The sequence below is a fragment of the Orcinus orca genome, chromosome 4, assembly GCF_937001465.1.
Source record: "Orcinus orca chromosome 4, mOrcOrc1.1, whole genome shotgun sequence".
Taxonomy (NCBI): domain Eukaryota; kingdom Metazoa; phylum Chordata; class Mammalia; order Artiodactyla; family Delphinidae; genus Orcinus; species Orcinus orca.
In genome coordinates, this window is record NC_064562.1 from 138,221,855 (window position 1) to 138,240,412 (window position 18,558).

Below are 18,558 nucleotides of genomic sequence, written 5' to 3' on the forward strand. Positions count from 1 at the left end.
AGATTATTTTTCTGTCCTAATAAAATGGGGCTTTGAGAGGTTTTATTGTGGCACATTTGTGAGTTTTGTAATTTGTCATAAGTTGTTCCACATTTCTCTTTGGGGTTTGAGTCTTATTTGTTTCAGGAGAGAATGAGACTGTCCTTCACACTGACTAGAAGACTATTGTGTTTAGTTTCCCCGAAGGGCAAAGTATCCTGTACCATAGTAGTCACATGGTAAGAAGATTTAATGGCTGTTTCCACCATTGTTTCCATTTAAATTGTTGTAGTAGGCTCTGATTAGCCACCAGATGCTAGAAGCTGTCAAGGTGCTAATGGCTTACCTCATAAAAGCATCACATAGCAAACTGAAATATATACAAGCAAAATTCCTTGATATTTTCATGAGGGTTGATTGGTTTCTTAGCAATCTTTATAGTCATCCCTAAACTTACTTTTTTTTGTAAGGTTTTTTCTAAGCTAAATAACATAATTGTTTCCAGATACACCAAAGTCTTAAGCAGAAAACATGTCCACACACAAACTTAAAGGTAGTAAGGAATTCTGATTCATTGGACCATATCTGAAAACATACCCAAGACTATCTCTTTTGTACCATCTGTTTTGGCACTTCTGGAGTTTTGAAACTATGCTGATCCATCACTTCAGAGGAGAATATTCAAAGTGGAGGGTTTTCTTGATAATAACTTTTCAACGTGACTCAAAGAACCTCTAATACAAGGTGTCAAAGACATGGCTCGGTAGTGGTTATTTGTAATATAGCGCAATACCTTACAAGGAATCTTTATCTGTCCTCAACTGAGCTTGAGAAATTTGTGAATATGAATCTTATCTGAACTTTTGCAACGATATCCGACTCCTCTGTAAGAACTATGAAAACTGTGAAGGTCTACATGAAGCAAACTGTCCGCAAGACAGCACAGGCCTCTTCCCCTTCCAAACCAGAAAGAGAGATCGATTTCTTGGTGTTCACATCACAATGTTATATATGATCCCCTTTTACACTGAGTCAAGAACATCTAGAAGATCGAAAAAGATTAATTAAGGCCATGGCTCCACCTCATATTATCTTTTTTCATTGTTATTGCTGGAGTAGCTTTTACTAGAATTATGAGTTGCATAAAGATGGATTCTTGCAGTTATAACTGGGGACACAAAACCTTTGTAATAGAAGACCAGAGTAAACTTGAGTCAGTCACTAAGTAAGGGAGGGATTTTCAGGATGATTGGATACATATAAAACCCTTAGAAGTATATCTGAGTACACTAGTAATGGCTTTTGATTATGCATGCTGCAGTGTTACAAAAGAACTATTTCTTCTCTGATAACTCTGGGGCAAATTCTGAAAATGTAAGTACTTGATTTCTATATCTATTACTTATAACAAAGAAATGGCTTTGTAAATGTTTAAAGAGTTTGCTTAGCTAAGCAGAAATACTAGTTTACAGTACAGGGATTCACAACTAGAGCTCTTTTTGGATTTTTGTCATGGTTACTTTGTTGTTTGGTTTACAGGTTATTTTATAAGTTATAGAATTTTAAGTGTGGCTTATTTCGGAGTATTAGTTGTAACAACAAAGCATTGCTTTCTTCAAAATTGATCTTGTTCTGAAGTTAATTCCAAACAGTATCTATAAAGAAACATTGTTAGTCTTTTCGGGAGTGCTATTTTGTGAGTATCTTAAGGTTAAAGATTCTGAACATACCTTTAAAAATAAATTTGTGAAACTTTCACTTTGGAAAAAAATCATTTTATATTCACATCATCTGTTCCTGTGTTAGAAGCAGAAAGCCAAGTTCAGTAGAAGAAGCAACCATTGAAAATCAGCAAATTATACTTGATTTCAGAATCAAAATTTTCTCAACCCATCAGTCAAAATTCTAAGAAAATATTTGTCACATATTGAAATACTCATTGGAATTTGGAATATGTCTTCAGTTTGAAGCCAACCCACCACTTTCAATATTAATGTGTTAACAGCTGCTATAAACCTAGTAATACAGACACTGAGAGATTTTGAAATAATTTTATAGAGTTGAAATAATATAAATAACATAGAAATTATATATCTTTGGGACACAGATAAGTTTAAGTATAAATATAGATTAGCTTTCTTTAAATATTTTTTAAATCGAATTCAATGCAATGTCTCTTAAAACTTATCCCATCACATACTTAATTTTTTATTTATGCTGAAATCTTCATGTAGATTTATTATTCAGAAGGAGAAATGTAACATTATTATTATGGGTCTTGAAATCCCCCCTAAAGCTTGAAACTTTGTATAAGAAAATTTCTCCTGAACAGAAGAGAATTATTCTTTTAAGACTATGTGTGCAATGCATCCAAAGAGGAATGTGTAATCTACTATTGTGCTACCATAGTCACCTGCAGGTCTTAGAAAGAGGGAATGCTAAAGGCCATCTGCTCTTCTTGATATTCAAGTTCATTTATTTAAGTATATCTCCCAGCGTAAATCACATAGCCTCTCACAAACTTCTAAATAGAAAAGGAAAGGCATGAGAAAAATGTTTCTTTCTCTGGTAGCCTTGAAGAGTGAAAAACTCAATAGCGTTTCTAACTCCTGAATCTTAGTATTTTTATTGATTTTTCTTGAATTATTAATGTAATAATACTTAATTTTATGTCTTTCTTCTTTCCTAGACTGTGTGCGTATGTTCCATCTGTACCTCAATACCAAGAAACCAAAAAGTGTTTGATTTTAGAGATAAGATGAGATACATTTCTAATCTCTATTTGTATACTTAAGTCTATTTGCAACAAGTGGTTTCTAAAAAGCTATTATCACCTTCATAATATGAAGGTGTTCCAGTTCTATATTTTTGTACAATAAACCATCTCAAACATAGAAGTTTACACAACAATGTATTATTATCTTTCATAGTTTGGAGGGTTGACTGGGCTCAGCTGGATGGTTCTCACTAGAGGTCTCTCATGGAGTTATATACGGGTGGAGGGTAGGGCTGGAGTTATTTGAAGGTGCACTGCATTAAAGATTCAAGTTGTCTGCTTCGCTCAAATATCTGGATCAGAACTGAGATAGCTAGAAAAGTCAGGGGCTGGCCAGTCATATCTCTAAGTGACCTTTCCAGATGGCTAGCTTGGTCTTCCTCACAGCATGACAGTTTCAGGGTGGTAAGAATTATTACATGTCATCAGCTAAATTCTCCCAAAGCTAGCTTTCTAAGAGACTTAATGCAGAAGATTCAAGGTTTCTTCTGTCCTTGCCTTGGAAATCACTCAGTATCATTTTCCCCATATTGTATTGGTAAAAAAAAAAAGTTACAAAGTCAGCCCAGACTTAAGGCAGTAGAGGAGAGCGCACAGATGAATACCAGAAGGTGAGATTCATTGGTGGAGATGAGCTACTACACAGGATATGATAAAATTAAAATCGGATCCTTAAAAACCATTAAGAAACTCAAAATAGCTTAATTACTTTCATAATATCCAATTTGACTCATTAAAAGAAAAAAACATTACCTCTCCCTATTTTATCAGTGACAAATTGTAGCCAAGAAGATGAAGTGATCTACTGAAATCAAGGTAGAACCTGGTTTCCAACTCCTACATTAAGGATTTGGTTGAATTCATTAAAAAAAAAAGTTTGGTGTACTTTAATTTGTTTTTAATTTTAAAAAGAGTTTGTTAATATTTTGAATTTATGTATTCATGTGGCTACATGCACCTTTTTTTATTTTACAGGGATTCCTCAGGATTACTGATCATGAACTTTATCTTATTATGAGAGTGGGCAGCTGCTAGATTCAATCAGATTCTACTTAGCACAGGAAAAGATGGAAATGTTAACAGAGATTCTCCCTCTCTCCCAGGGCTCTGGACTAACCACCACCTGCTCAAGATAAACTAAACTCACTACAGGTTTAATTCTGTGTTCTGGTCATCAGATGAGAGAAAAATGCCAGAGTGCCAAACAGTGAAACTAAACTCTCCAAGTTGGTCATTCCATTTTCTAAAATGAAAAAGTAATGTTTTTACATAACAGAAATGTGTTGAATAATAAATGTTGAACAGCTCACTAAACACATTAATCATTGTGAAGTAAGAATATTAAGTTAAGTTTTAATAACCAGAGTAAGTGGCAGAAGTAGTCCTTTTCAAAAATTTTTTTCCCCTCCAGGAAATCAGAGGTAATTAAAGAGACTTGAATGATAAACAAGTGAGCCTCAGTTCATGGACATGTTATGAAGCATGGAAAATATTGGAAACTGTTTCTACATCTTCTTGATCCTTGGATGTAGATTTTCATGGGAGAGAGTGATGAGCTCTACAGTTGAAAACCATGAGAGTCCACCAAGAAAAATAAAAGACTTCAGTCACCATGATCCCAGGATAATGGCATGGCTAGTGGCTTTGAGAAGGCTGAATACTATGAAACTTTATGGTATTATGAAACTCTGCTTTCCTAATTCAACTCAAGAAGGTTATAAACTTAACCTTTCCAAGTTTTAATTTATTTTTTGATTAAATGGAGCTAGAAATAATACTGCAGTTAATGACATAGAGCATGTAGAGGAGCTTCATGCGATGACTAGAAGAGAGTTTATACTGAATAACTGGTTGTAGCAGTTATAGGATTAATTAATTAGTTCTTCTAAAAAAAAGACTGTGCTCTTAAAGAAATATCTATTTTAGAAAGCTGTATATTGAAGACCTGTGAAATACCCATCAGTTGTAGACCAAAGGAAATAAATTCATTTAAAAAATGTTATTCATTTGTCTAGTATTTGTTGAATGACTTCTTTGTGCCAAGCAGTGCACTTGGTAAGTAAAACAAATTCCCTTCCCTTTTGGAGCTGAAGACAATGAGTAAACAAAAAATCAGCTGTAAAAGCCCAAATGCTATAAGGACGCAGATTGTCCTGAAGAGTAATAGAAGGAGGGTTTTTTTAATTATTATTTACTAAAAGTGACAAAGGAAGTTTCCTTAGAAAGTGATATTTCACCTTATTCAGTGATTTGACAGTTGCTAACAATAGTTAATTGAAATAAAAGCTTTTATCAAAGCAAAAACTGTATTTTCAAAGGCTCTAACAAGTGAAATAGCTAGTACATTTTAAGAAGTAAGCAATGTTTATGTAGAAGGAATGTGGAAAAAGGGAAAATAATATGAGATTGGATAAGTTAAGATGAGCCAGAGGAGCATTCAGGGTCCTGAATGCCAATATTAGAAATTCAGATTTTCTCTGAAGGAAAATAAAAAGCCATTGGTAAATTTTACTAGGATATCGTATGGTCCAATTTGTGTTTTTTAACAAATATTATTCCACGATTGTTTGAAGAATGAGTGAAATAAAAGTAATAGAGGTAGGGCTTCCCTGGTGGTGCAGTGGTTGAGAGTCCACCTGCCGATGCAGGGGACACGGGTTCGTGCCCCGGTCCGGGAAGATCCCACATGCCACGGGGCGGCTGGGCCCATGAGCCATGGCCGCTGAGCCTGCGCGTCCGGAGCCTGTGCTCCGCAACGGGAGAGGCCACAACAGTGAGAGGCCCGCGTACTGCAAAAAAAAAAAAAAAAAAGTAATAGAGGTAGAGTGCAGAGACATGAGAGGTGACTAGGGCCATGCTGGGAATGATGGAAAAATGTACAGATGTGAGATATAGTTTAGAGGAAGAAATGACAGGACTTGATAGATTGGACATGGGGATAAAAGTAAAAAGAAGAACAATTTCCAGGTATATTGATTTTGGAACTGAATAGATGGTAGTTCTATTTGCTAAAATACAGTAGATGAGCCTTTAAGAGTAAAAGCAGAAATTCGGTTTTAGAATTTTAATTTTGAGACTCTAGTCTGACATCCGAGGAAATTTTCAAATATATATAATTACCTGGGTCTGGACTGCAGATATAAATTTGGGGATCATCAAACTACAGATGGTCTCTAAACCCACAGGATTAGGACAGCTCAGCACAGGTGAGGATATACAGAGGAGAAGAGACCTAGTACTGAGTCCTGAGGGACTGCTTGCTGTATTAGGGAGAGGGGATGAGTTCAAACGATGAGAACTGGAAGAAAAACTGGAAGAAAATGGTGTTATAGTATCTGAAAGAGGACGGTGTTCCAGAAGGAGGGAGTGGTCTATCCCGCCAAATTCTGTCAGGAGATCAAGAGACAGGAGGACAGAAAGACAAAGATACCCATTGAATTTGACAACAGGCAAACCAGTGATGATGGGTGCAAGTCATAGAGGCCCCCAGATGGACTCCCATGTGGCTCAGGCTCATTTTAGTTACCCAGTTAAAGACATTGTCAAGTTGCCAACAATAATTAAAAATCTTGAAGCACATTTATATAAGAATATTAAGGGATATCCAATTTATAACCTAAAATGAAAGTTCTTAAAACCCCGATTTTCTCTCCATTTCCACTCTCTCACACACCCGAACTTTCTCACATCCTCACATCGGCTGCTCATTTTCTCATACTCTCCGTCTCAGTTCTTTTTTTACTTAATAGATAAAGTTAAAAATCTCTGAATTTTTGTTGATTTTTTTTGTGTGTGTGGTTGTTGTTTTTGTTTGGTTGACTTTATGTTTTGAAAGAACCAAACTTTACTTTTTCCTGTTCTTTGTTTTCTATTCCCATTTTCTTCAATAAAGGAAGGCCTGGGCAATATTGCAACAAATAATACGATTATAGTCTTTCCAGCTCTTTCTTTGATCTTATCTTACCCTGATAACATGTTTTGACTTAAGGCCACCAAAAAGCTTGGAACGTAGACTGACAAGAACAGACCTTTTCTCAGAGGACAATGGGAGAGTAGTAGAATGAAGAGCCAGAGGCACAAAGACAAAATTCATACCATTACAGAGGAGGAAAACCTGTAAATATGTAGAAGTTAATAAATTTTGTGATTGTCACGTGACAATCATAGAGATTTGCTACTCTAGGGTGACCCAGCCTGCAAGAAGCATCAGTGTCAAACTTGCTTCAAAGAGCCAATTCGTTGCCAAATTCAAGGGAAGAGGAGAGAAACGTGATCTTTCCTTATAACTCATTTTAATGGAGTGCAAATTATAGCTTATTACAAGAACTCTTGCACAGTTAGTTGATGGTCTTAAGGCTGAGTGATGGCATAAGTTATTTAAGAAAAAACAAAACAGCAGTGTGGCAAGCAAAGTATAGCCTAAAACTAAGCAAGCATATTTAGAGGGGGTTCATCAACTCAAAAGTTAGAAAGCCAGTATTTGAGATATATTCAAAGACTAAAAGCATCCTGGCATTCAGTTTTTGGTTTTAGGTGTGTGTTCTAGAATACTGAAACTCTCAGGGCAATGAAAAGCCACACTTACTTGGAATGTGACCCACTGCTATAAAAATGGGATTTACCTGTAGAACTCCAGACCACTGCCTCTGGACACCAACTTAATCATCAAAAATAGTATCCTAATGAAGGTTATCAAGTGGAGTAAGCTGTGGGTGATGTTAGATTCAAAACTGAGTTGTATCAAATATCTATTTTGACACATCACTAGAAATAACATATTCTCCAAACCAAAGATTTAAAACATTTATAGTTTCCTTTCTCTCATTTTACAGATAACTAAGACATATTAAAGATCAATGACTAAGAAAAGAAGTTTGCAAAACAAGAAAAGTGTTAAAAATGTTCAAGTATTCCTTAACTAAAAAAAAAAAAAAGATTAGTGAAAAAGAAAACCCCAAACAGAGAAATCTTACATGATTATTGCATCCCTGCAGCCTTTATGAATGGGAATTATGAGAACTATGGAAACTAGTAGGTTGGAATTTTTGATTCTTCTACACAGATGTTAATTACATTTTTGTAGTTAACTAAGGTAACTTACTAATGATGTTCCCAGATATATAATGGCTCTTATCATAAGTTACTACCTAGGTGTCTACTATTTTATTATTCTAAGTATCTTAATTTTATTCCTATCCTCATTGATTAGAATTTTGAAGTTCTTTTGGCCCTGATTTTCTTCAAAAACTTTCAGGTGGCAATATGACTCTAGCACTGACAGAGATATGGATTTTTTACCTTGTAATTTTGAATTTTTTCATTTAACTCAGTGAATATTTTATCATCTGTAGCCCATCATTTCCATATATAGGAAAAACACAGACAGAGAGGATTTGATGGCAAAAGGAACTATTCTAGGAAATAAATTGCATGTTATCTGAAGTTCTATAGTTTTTGTATTTTTAACTAAAATTTGTGGAAAGGGGAAGAGACAGGAAAATGTGACTGTTAATTAAGAGAAAAATATAAAATAGAAGCAGCTCCATGGATAATCCAGAGAATGGATTTAAATGTCAAAGGCTTTAAAATAATTATAACTAACATATTTTTAAAATACAGAAAAAAAGATACAAAATAGATGAAAATAGAATTTCAACAAAGAATCAAAATGTACATAAAAAACAAAAACAAATGGACATCTCAGAACTGAAAAATCCAGAAGTTAAAATTAAGAACTCAATGGAGGGGTTTAAGAGGAGAATAAATAAAACAAAAATTAAATTAGTAAACATATGACAGATTATAAGAATATATTTCAACTGAGACAAGAGAAAAAGCTGGAAAGAACCAAGCCTAAGAGATATGATGATCAGTCAAATGGTCTAATGTATATTTAACTGGAGTTCCAGAAGACAAAAATAATGAAAATGGGACAGAAAATATTTGAAGAAATATACGTGGAGAATTTTTCAAAATCGATGCAAGGCATTTGTCAATCCATGAATCCAGAAGTTCTGCAAACCTCAAACAGGATAATTACAAAGAAAGCAAACCCTAAGTATATTGTAGTCAAGTTGCTATAGCCAATTGAACATGAAAAAAAACCTTCAGCTAGAGAAAAAAGAACCATTAACCTCAAAGAATAATAATGAGTGATAATTGATTTTTAATGAAAGCCTAAAAGAGTGGAATATTAGTGTTAAAATGCTGAAAGAAAGAAACATAAATTACTAGTCCCAACTTCTATAGTCAGCAAAAATATCGTTCAAAAAGTAAAGTAAAATAAACGTTTGTATGCAAACAAAGGCTTAGGCAATTCATCACCAAGATCTGCAGCAGAAGAAATATTAAGGGAAGTTAATTCAAGCTGAAGGTAAATAAATCCAGAAGGAAACACAAAACTTCAAGATGGTTATGGTGAGCAGGTGAACAAGGGATGTGCTACAGAAGTCTGGTTGAAGTTGCAAAGTTGCTCTTGCCTTGAAGAAGAAGGAAGGGGTCATGAGTCAAGAATCTGGGCAGGGCTTCCCTGGTGGCGCAGTGGTTGAGAGTCCGCCTGCCGATGCAGGGGATGCAGGTTCGTGCCCCGGTCCAGGAAGATCTCACATGTCGCGGAGCGGCTGGGCCCGTGAGCCATGGCCGCTGACCCTGCGCGTCCGGAGCCTGTGCTCCGTAATGGGAGAGGCCACAACAGTGAGAGGCCCGTGAACCACAAAAAAAAAAAAAAAAAAAAAAAAAAAAAAAGAATCTGGGCAGCCTCTAGAACTTGGAAAAGGCAAAGAAATAGAAACAGATACTCCTGAAAGGAATACAGCTGATGCCTTGATTTAAGCCCAGTGAGACCATATCAGACTGCTTTTTAAAACTATTAATTGTATAGTAATTTGTTAGAACAACAGTAGAAAACCAATACAGAAAGGCAAATTGAAAATACAATAAAATACTATTACACACCCACCAGAACTGCTAAAACCATGTTTTGGCAAGAACGTGGTATGACTAAAACTGTCCCATTGCTGGTGCCCGTATAAAGATGGCACATGTACTATTGAGAAGTTTGGCATTTTTCTCCTAAAGCTAAAGCCTACCCAAGTTATAACTTAGCAATTTCATTTCTGAGCATATATCAAAGAAAACTGAGTAAATATATCCACAAAAACACATGCATATTATCAGTCATTTACAATAGCCAAAACCTGAAAGCTCAACAGAAGAATGGATAAAAATTGAAGTATACCCATAAAGTGGAACACTACATAGCAATTACAAAGAATGAGCTACTCATGTACACAATAACATCCCTCTCTTTATATATATGTATAAATATGTATGTGTGTGTGGGCATGTTTGTGTGTGTGTGTATAAAATCAAGGTGAAAACTCAAGATCAGAGCACTTTATGCACCTTTTTGTATTTTATCCTTCAATAAAAATACAATGGCCTATGGAATTATAACTTACACAGCAATGAAATAAATAGCAATGAAGGGGAGCAAAATTTGCCACCCACCCCCAAAAATATGTCACTTTAGCATGTTGATTATTTTGAATTAAATTTACTTAAGAAACTGCTAGTATGCAAAGGACACTCTGACCCTCCTTTGTCTTTCTGAAAGCAGGAAATAAATCCCCCATGTGAAGGTGCCCTTCCTATACCAGGAGGGTAGAAGGCATCCTTATCACCAGAGATAGGGAATTCAAGGCTGAAGAGGCTGTATAAACAACTTTGTTACTTCTTTATTGATTTGCTACCACAAACCCAAACCCCTTTGTCAACTCTTCACAAATATTTGTTTGTCTAAAAGGTATAAAAGCTTTCTGCTTTGGTCACTTCCTTGAGTTTCATATTTTTATAAGCTCCATATGTACAAAATTAAATTGGTTGTTCTCCTGTTAATGTGTCTCATGGCCATTTAATTATTAGACTAGCAAAGAACCTAAAAAGGAAGAAGGGAAAAGTTTTCCTCCCCTACACTACGAACAGCAAAAAGGGCAAGAGACAATGCATGAATTAAATCATGTTAAGTTTCTTGCAGAAAGCCATAAAAAACATTTAAGGTAGATTGTACTATGTCAGGGGAATACATTAAAGTATAGAGAAATCATTAAGAGTAATCCAAGAATAGATTATTAAAAGGCTAGTTCAAGGAGAAAAATAGAATAAAAATACTTGCTTAACCCAAAGTAAGTCAAGAAAGGTGAAATAAAGAAACAAGTAACAAAGTGAAAAAAAATTGCCAGGTGATAGACATGAATTATTACATCATTATTATATTATTACATTGAATGAGAAGAAACTAAACAATCCAATGGATATTAAACACTTTTGAATGAGTAGAAGCTGAAAGTAGATTAAAGTTAGATATAAGCACATAGCACAGGAAAACTACTCACAACAACAACAAAAAATATCATCATCATTACAAAGTTGAAGACAAGGGCATTATTTTAGTAGTTTAGCAGGATAATGTTAAATGGTATTACCCTAGACAAAAAATACAGAATTAAAACAAGAAGACAAGAGAGTTTTCCTTCAAAAGATTTCATTCAAGTGGAAATCAAATTAAGGTTCTATAAAATGGTAATTGTAACTAGGCATCCATTATAGTTTCATTTCTTAAAACAGTTTTGAATACCAGCTCTGGCTTTCAGAATTGCCTTCATTGGCCTAACTTTTGTAGTATTGCTTTTTCAAGAATTAAATCTTATTAAGGATATGAAAAAAGATATTACCCCTATCTTATTCCATATGTCTTTCTTAAACAGATATTATATTTATTTTAAATTATTTTGAGAGAATTATCCCTTTGACATCATGAATAGGGCTATATCCTTTAGTGATAAATTAGTCTACTTTGAAGAAAGGGATTAATCTTACTGTCAATCAACCGGTGTCATGTGTTGAGATGGGAAATTGAAACATACAATTCAGGTCTTATATACGTGTGCTGAAGGGAACCTATTTCTCTTCCTGAGACTCTTTCTCTTGGCTCTAGATTTTGAAGAAGTGGCCAGATTTTAAATGTCTCATAAAACCTTTATCATACAAGGGAGGCTAGCATCCTATAGGAGAAATCAGGTTTAAGATAATAGAGCTTTATATTTAAGCTAATAATCTAGTTATATGTTTGTTCTATGTTCATCTTTTTGGGAGTTAACCCTACTATTCTTTGGTAATAGCCATTTTATTTCCAATTATTAGGCTTGTGTCATTTACGTCCCTGGAGTAATGTGAGTGATGGCAGAAATAAGTAAAGAAAGCCACATGAAAGCTGGGCTCTGGAAATCAAGCACTGGATCTACAAGCTTCAAATTACCCTACTGACATGCAAATTCTCTGTCCATTACCAACCACTGAGGAACAGGATTTGATTTCAGGTAGAAATATACTGGTTTTCTTTGCAGGATAGACAAAGAAGATTTTAATTAAAGAGTGGAGGTTGATGAACGATTCCACTTAACCCAAATTGAAAATTTTATTTTTGAAGGAAATAAAGTTCTTCCTCTGAGTCATCTTGACTAAGATTTATAAAACTGTCAAAGGTATACAAAGGAAGGCTCAGACACAATATGGGGTACCTGAAAGCACTAAGACTTGGTTCCTAACATTTCCAAATAAAGAGCAGGCACGGATGAAGAATGGATGAAAGCAGGATACAGAGACTGATTTAACTGTAAATAGACTGACATCTGTTGCTCTGTGAAAGTTAAATGTTTGATATTATACCATTGACATAGAAAGAGCTGGAATGGATAGCTTTTGCTGAGATGAGTTAAAACAACTTTACCTTAAAAATTAAACATCCTGTGTGATCACACTCTCATGCCAGAAAAATCTGCATACTCTATAAAATCCATAAAATTAATTCACTAAGAACATCTTTCTCTATTCCATGTTTTCCTAGATAAACACAGGTTTAGTTTATTGAGTGCCTCTGCTGTCATGTGCAAAAAATACGTCAGCTACAAAATTTATTAAGTGTATTTTATGATTTTATAAATGCAAGATTTTACTCAAAATATATTTTAAGTTATGGGAAATCATTTCTTTTCAAAAATGAATAGCATAAGGTCATTATAAGATAAACGGATGATTTCTAGAATGAAATATAGGCTTCCATATAACATTATAAGCCTTCATTTTAAAATAAGGGGCCTACGATCTAAATAAGCTATGTGATTTATAAAAGATAAAAAACTAAATAAACTAAAATCTACATCTTCTGATTCACAAACATGTTTTTAAAAAACGACTATACTGTGTTAATATACCAAATTATTTTTTATAAGTAATGACAAACTACATGCTAAGCCCCTGGGAATTCCTATCTGCTTCTTCTCATGGCCCTTGAAGCCTGACTATCCCTCCTCAATATTGTGCTCAGGCTGTCCTGTAACGTCTCTCAGAAATTCTTTTTACTCTCGCAACTGATTTCATCCCAGCTTGCTTAACTCACTCCTCCTTCCCCCAAATCTGAACTCTAATCCCAATGTGTTTGTCTTTAATCACCTTTCACATGCTCTTCTCCTTGACACATCTGTTGGCGTTTTGGTTTCATCTTTCGCCCAAGTCTCTTTGACTCACAGCTCTAACGCCAGCATCATTGGCCATCTTGGTTTAGGACTCCCAGTTTCAGCCTAGTAAACCCCTATGGACTCCTGATAAACCTTCCAATCTGTGGAATGAGAACATTAAGGATAGCAGCTAGTGACTGTTTACTGATTTAGGCACTGTGCTACCTTGATAACGCAGGAATTTCTTCTGAATAGTTTGTCGTTTCTGCTTCACTGGCAAGTCCTTAAGGGCAGGGTCCTCATCTGCATTTTTTGCTTTTGGAGCTTCAGTGATTAGAACAGGGCCCTGCCCAGAGTAAGCCTTCAATACGAGATTAGTTGGTGTAAATCTTCCGGTGTTATTATCTCCACTTTTTACTCACTAGCCATAGAGAAGTTGAGTAGCTTGCTTGACTTCTCCAAGTTTCCTTTGGACTACAAGCCATGCTTCCCAGGTCATTTTGGGGGCAACTACTACATCTTTCTAAAGATGTCCTTCTAGTTCTTCTAGTGCTTAGGGAGCAAGCACGCAGTAGAGAATAAGAAAAAGCTCCTGTCCTGTGGGGTTTGCATAAGCAATAGGCAGATAAATATGTATAACAGAAAATGCCACAAAGTCATATGTTAAACCAGGGCAACGAAGGGTGTGCCATTACAAATGGGGTGGTCAGAGAAGTGATGGGAGATGGTACTGTATAATTGTAACTAAACTGCCCGGTTAGCAGTACCTGTAACCCATGTCAACCAGTTAATCGTTTTTTACTTTTTTGTAACTGAGTCCAAAACATAAGGATTCGATTTAAGAGCTCCATCCTACCTTAAGGCATATGCCAGAATAACTCATTTTTTTGTTGACCTCATGGATAAAAATCCAAATTTCCATGAATAAAAGTTAAAAGTGGTGATTAAGGAATATTACAACAAATATTATTCATGTTTTTCAAATGATTGATTTATATAGCATTGTTATATAAAGTGAGCAGTGAATTAATTTTAAACCTACCAAATTTGTGTACACGTAGGAACCACTATATTGTGAAGGGAAGCAGTCACTTTTTGTGTACCACTGAGTTTACACTACAAAAAAATGACCTACTTAGAGCATGTTTTATAAAATTATGGGTAATCAGCATAAAATTATTGACCCTAAAGTTGAAAAGGACCACAAAAGATCAACTAGCTAGAACTTGTGAAGGTCTGAAAGGTTTAGCAACATACTCAAGCTGACAAGCAGCTAATTAGTTGGGAATCATCGAAGGGAAAGGGACGTAGACCCCTAGCCTCCTCCCTTTTATTGTGGAGTCTTAGAACAAGCGTAATCCCATACCAGCCATATAAATTGGCAGGAAATTTTAGTTGGGAGATGCAATGAAAGTTACTGCAAAAGGCTAAGGAAGACACATTCCTAAAGGCTCTTGTTTTGTTTTGTTGCAGTATGTTTTTGTATTTTGTTTTTTGGTTGAATGATTATGAGAAATCCTATTTCTTCCTCTGTTCAAGGACATTCTGTTCAGGTGGTGCCTGCTTTACATTCATATCCTTTCTTCCTCCTTGCATTGTTCAAATTCAGTTAAAGTATCTTTTCATGCTTAAGCAGCCTACTTATCAACATAGCTCAGTGCTATACTGAAAAAATGCTAATGCACATTACTCACAGAGAAACAGTACTTTTATTGTTTTTAGGAATCAAACAGATCTTTTAAAAATAGGATTCTAGTTTTTATTTCATAAAAAGTGAACATTTTAGGAGTTAAAATGAAGTTAGACCATAATCTTGGGTGTTACAATGTTTCCCTGGACATTTTATTATATTGATATGTGGAATTTTTCCAAGCAAAATAATTTATTGTGTAGCACATTTCATGAAACTATAATATATAAAAGCAAAAAAAATAAGCTTTCACTTATTTAAAGTATTAGATATTATTTATGAAAATACAGAATCTCATAAATTGGCTGTTAATTAGATACGAAAAATAATCCCTAGTGTTGCTTTGGCAGTGTATTTGCAGGCTATGTGGAACATTTCCTTTCCATCTCCTTTTACCGAAAACTCAGAGATCCATTTTTCTATGACTGAATGGGGTCGCTCAGCGCTGCACTGCAGTCTGGAGGGAAAGGGTTTCAGACGGAATGGCTGAGCAAGCAACAGCTGCTCCCCTGCACTGGCTCCATCTCCGAGGGTCACATGTCAGGGTCTTGAACAAATAATGCACCATTGTCCACATTTACAAAACTGAGGGTCTGGCCTTGGGAGGTAGCGAGGCATTTGAGCTTAAGGAATTGTGCTCACACACACCAGCATGCTATTCAATGCCTCACTGATGAACTTTAAGGAGGAGAAGGAGAAAGCAGTCAAACCCCTCCTAAAAGTCCACGCTTGAGCTGTGTTGCTACTTTCTTTGCTATTTGGCATAGTAATTTTTTTTGTATCATGGAAGGTAGCTAATAAACATCTTTGTTTAATTGGTTTGACTTCAGCAATTTTTCTAACATTTGTAGAGTAGTTTAACAAGCACAGTCTTTAAGAATGATCCAAACTAACTACTTCATTCATTCTACTTTTCTATCTAGTCCACTGTTTCACACACAGTCACCACCAAATGGATAGCTGGAGGAGTGCGACTTCTATTCTTTTAAGGATGGCATTTAGCTGTTGATAATTTAGCAAACAGACTTTATCAATTTGACCTAAAAGTCTCTGTAACTATATGACAGGAACTCCTGCTGACTGGCTATATGGTTTTAGAAGCGTGTGCTACAATTATTTCTTTTGTTTCAGAAGCTCATGCAAAATTTGATATTCACAGCTGCTAGGCATCAATTTGGTTGAGAAACAATCTCACCACAAAAGAACAAAAGTGACTGATTCCAGATTATTGCCAGATCATGCATTGTAGTGCTGGAGAGGATTCAAGTTTAAGTGCTACAAAAGTAACCATGACCCAGGTGGGCTATAAGGTTTCGGTAAGTCATGCCAGACTCCTGTCTGCTGATACTGCTTGATAACATCTGGGAATTCCTAGGAGTGGAGTTAAGTATGGTAGCTACAATTTTTTTCTCCTCAGAATGACTATATTGAAGCAGACAACTGATAGAGGAATTACAAGATTGAAACTAATACACATTTGTTTGCTGAGAAACTCAATCAAAATTCCTATTTACAATATTAATAAAATTGAGACTGGACATTACAGCATGAAACCTATAAGTAAGCATCTTTTCTACAAACTGATCTGAACTAAGTTAAGAAACCACATATAGAGAGAGCCCTGAATACAAAGCAGGAACATTGTTTAAAAAGCATTTTTATTATTATTTTAATTGCATCTCTTTAAATACCACTCTTTGAGCATTAGTTAACAGTTTAAAAGAGGAACAGTTATACGAGAAAATCATCCTAGCCTCATACAAAGGTGGAAAGTTATAATGACAAACAACAAAAAGGGAGAAAAAGTATTTACTGCACTCTTTGGTATTACAATAGGAATTCTTATCAATAACTCTTCAAGAATTAGGTTCGTTTTAGGGATTACTCATGTCCAACAGTATGTGTAGTGTGTTTGTTGTACAAAAGACTTATTGCTGTAAGATAAACATACTAAAAATAATAAATATAGTTTAAAATATCAAACTTTTAAAACTTTAAAATAGGCATTAATTTAAATGAAAGCATTACTGAAAAGATTTCTACATAAACATTGTTTTGTTTTTGTTCAGTATGTGTCCTGGGCCCTTAGAAGATATCTACTTCATTTTCTGTCCTTCTGTTGTTGCACAGAGATTTCCAAGCACCATCATTACCATTTCCACATGTTTATGGACATTACTTACATGCATTTCTTGTGCTTCCACTCCACAGCCCCATTCTAGGCATGTCTGATAATAATTTCATTATTATAAATTATTATATATTATTATATATAATAATATTATATAAAATATATTATTATAATATACAATAATAATAATATTATATATTATAAATTTATTATAAATAAATTCATTCCAAGAAAGATTTCTATTGAAGCAAAATAAGCATTTTTTAACTCTCTATGTGGCCTTTTTTCAGCCATCTACCTATCAAATACAGGAATGCTAAAAATATCCAGAATAAGAAATATTCAGAAACGCTGAATCTAGATTCCCAAACTCTGCTGTGCTGTGTCCCTTGCTTTAATGGAAGAGTGATATTTCAAATAAAATAAAATGAAAGAGGGACTTCCTTGGTGGTACAGTGGTTAAGAATCCACCTGCCAATGCAGGGGACACGGGTTCGATCCCTGTTCCCAGAAGATCCACATGCCATGGAGAAACTAAGCCCATGATTCACAACTACTGAGCCTGTGCTCTAGAGCCCATGAGCCACAACTACTGAGCTCACATGCCACAACTACTGAAGCCTGCGCACATAGAGCCTGTGCTCCGCAACAAGAGAAGCCACCGCAATGAGAAGCCCATGCACAGCAACAAAGAGTAGCCCCCGCTCACCACAACTAGAGAAAGCCCGCGCACAGCAATGAAGACTCAATGCAACCAAAAATAAATAAATAAATTAATTAATTAATTAAAAAATGAAAGAGTACGTGGTTGGAGGAACAGGAAATCAGGAGCCGAATTTGCTGTGTGCTGTAATCAAGTCAATTTCCTTACATGAATCTTACATGACTTATATGTAAAATAAGGAAGAGGAAAATATGGTCTCTAAAGCCTTTTCCAAATCTAGGATGCTGGATATCATTAATTCAACAAACATCTTTACACAGCATTATCATGAGTTAGAGAATTCAAAGATGAACAGGATTTGGTCCTGCCTTAGCCAAGCTTTACATATAGATAGATATAGATATAGATATAGATATATAGATATAGATATAGATACAGATACAGATATAGATGATATCGATACCTGTGTTGTTTTGCCTTTTCTCCGCTAGGTTTCTATTAAATATCTATTCTCTCTTTTTTCTTTAATGAGACATATGACTGTATTCAGGTTTGCGATGTGTCCTGTTAAAATTCTTAGTTCCCAAAGCCTCCTTGTTCCTAAGGATAGCTGTATGACAAGATTCTGAGCAACAAGATTTAAGCTGAAGTCAGCCAAATGGATTTTTTTGAAAGCAAATTATTTTTTATATTAAAAAGTGACAGGTCTAGCTAGGAAATGTCACCTTTGCAATCCACTTTCCTTCTGGAGTATGGAATCAATGTTTGGAGATAAAGCAGCCACCTTGCACCCATGAGCAGGGA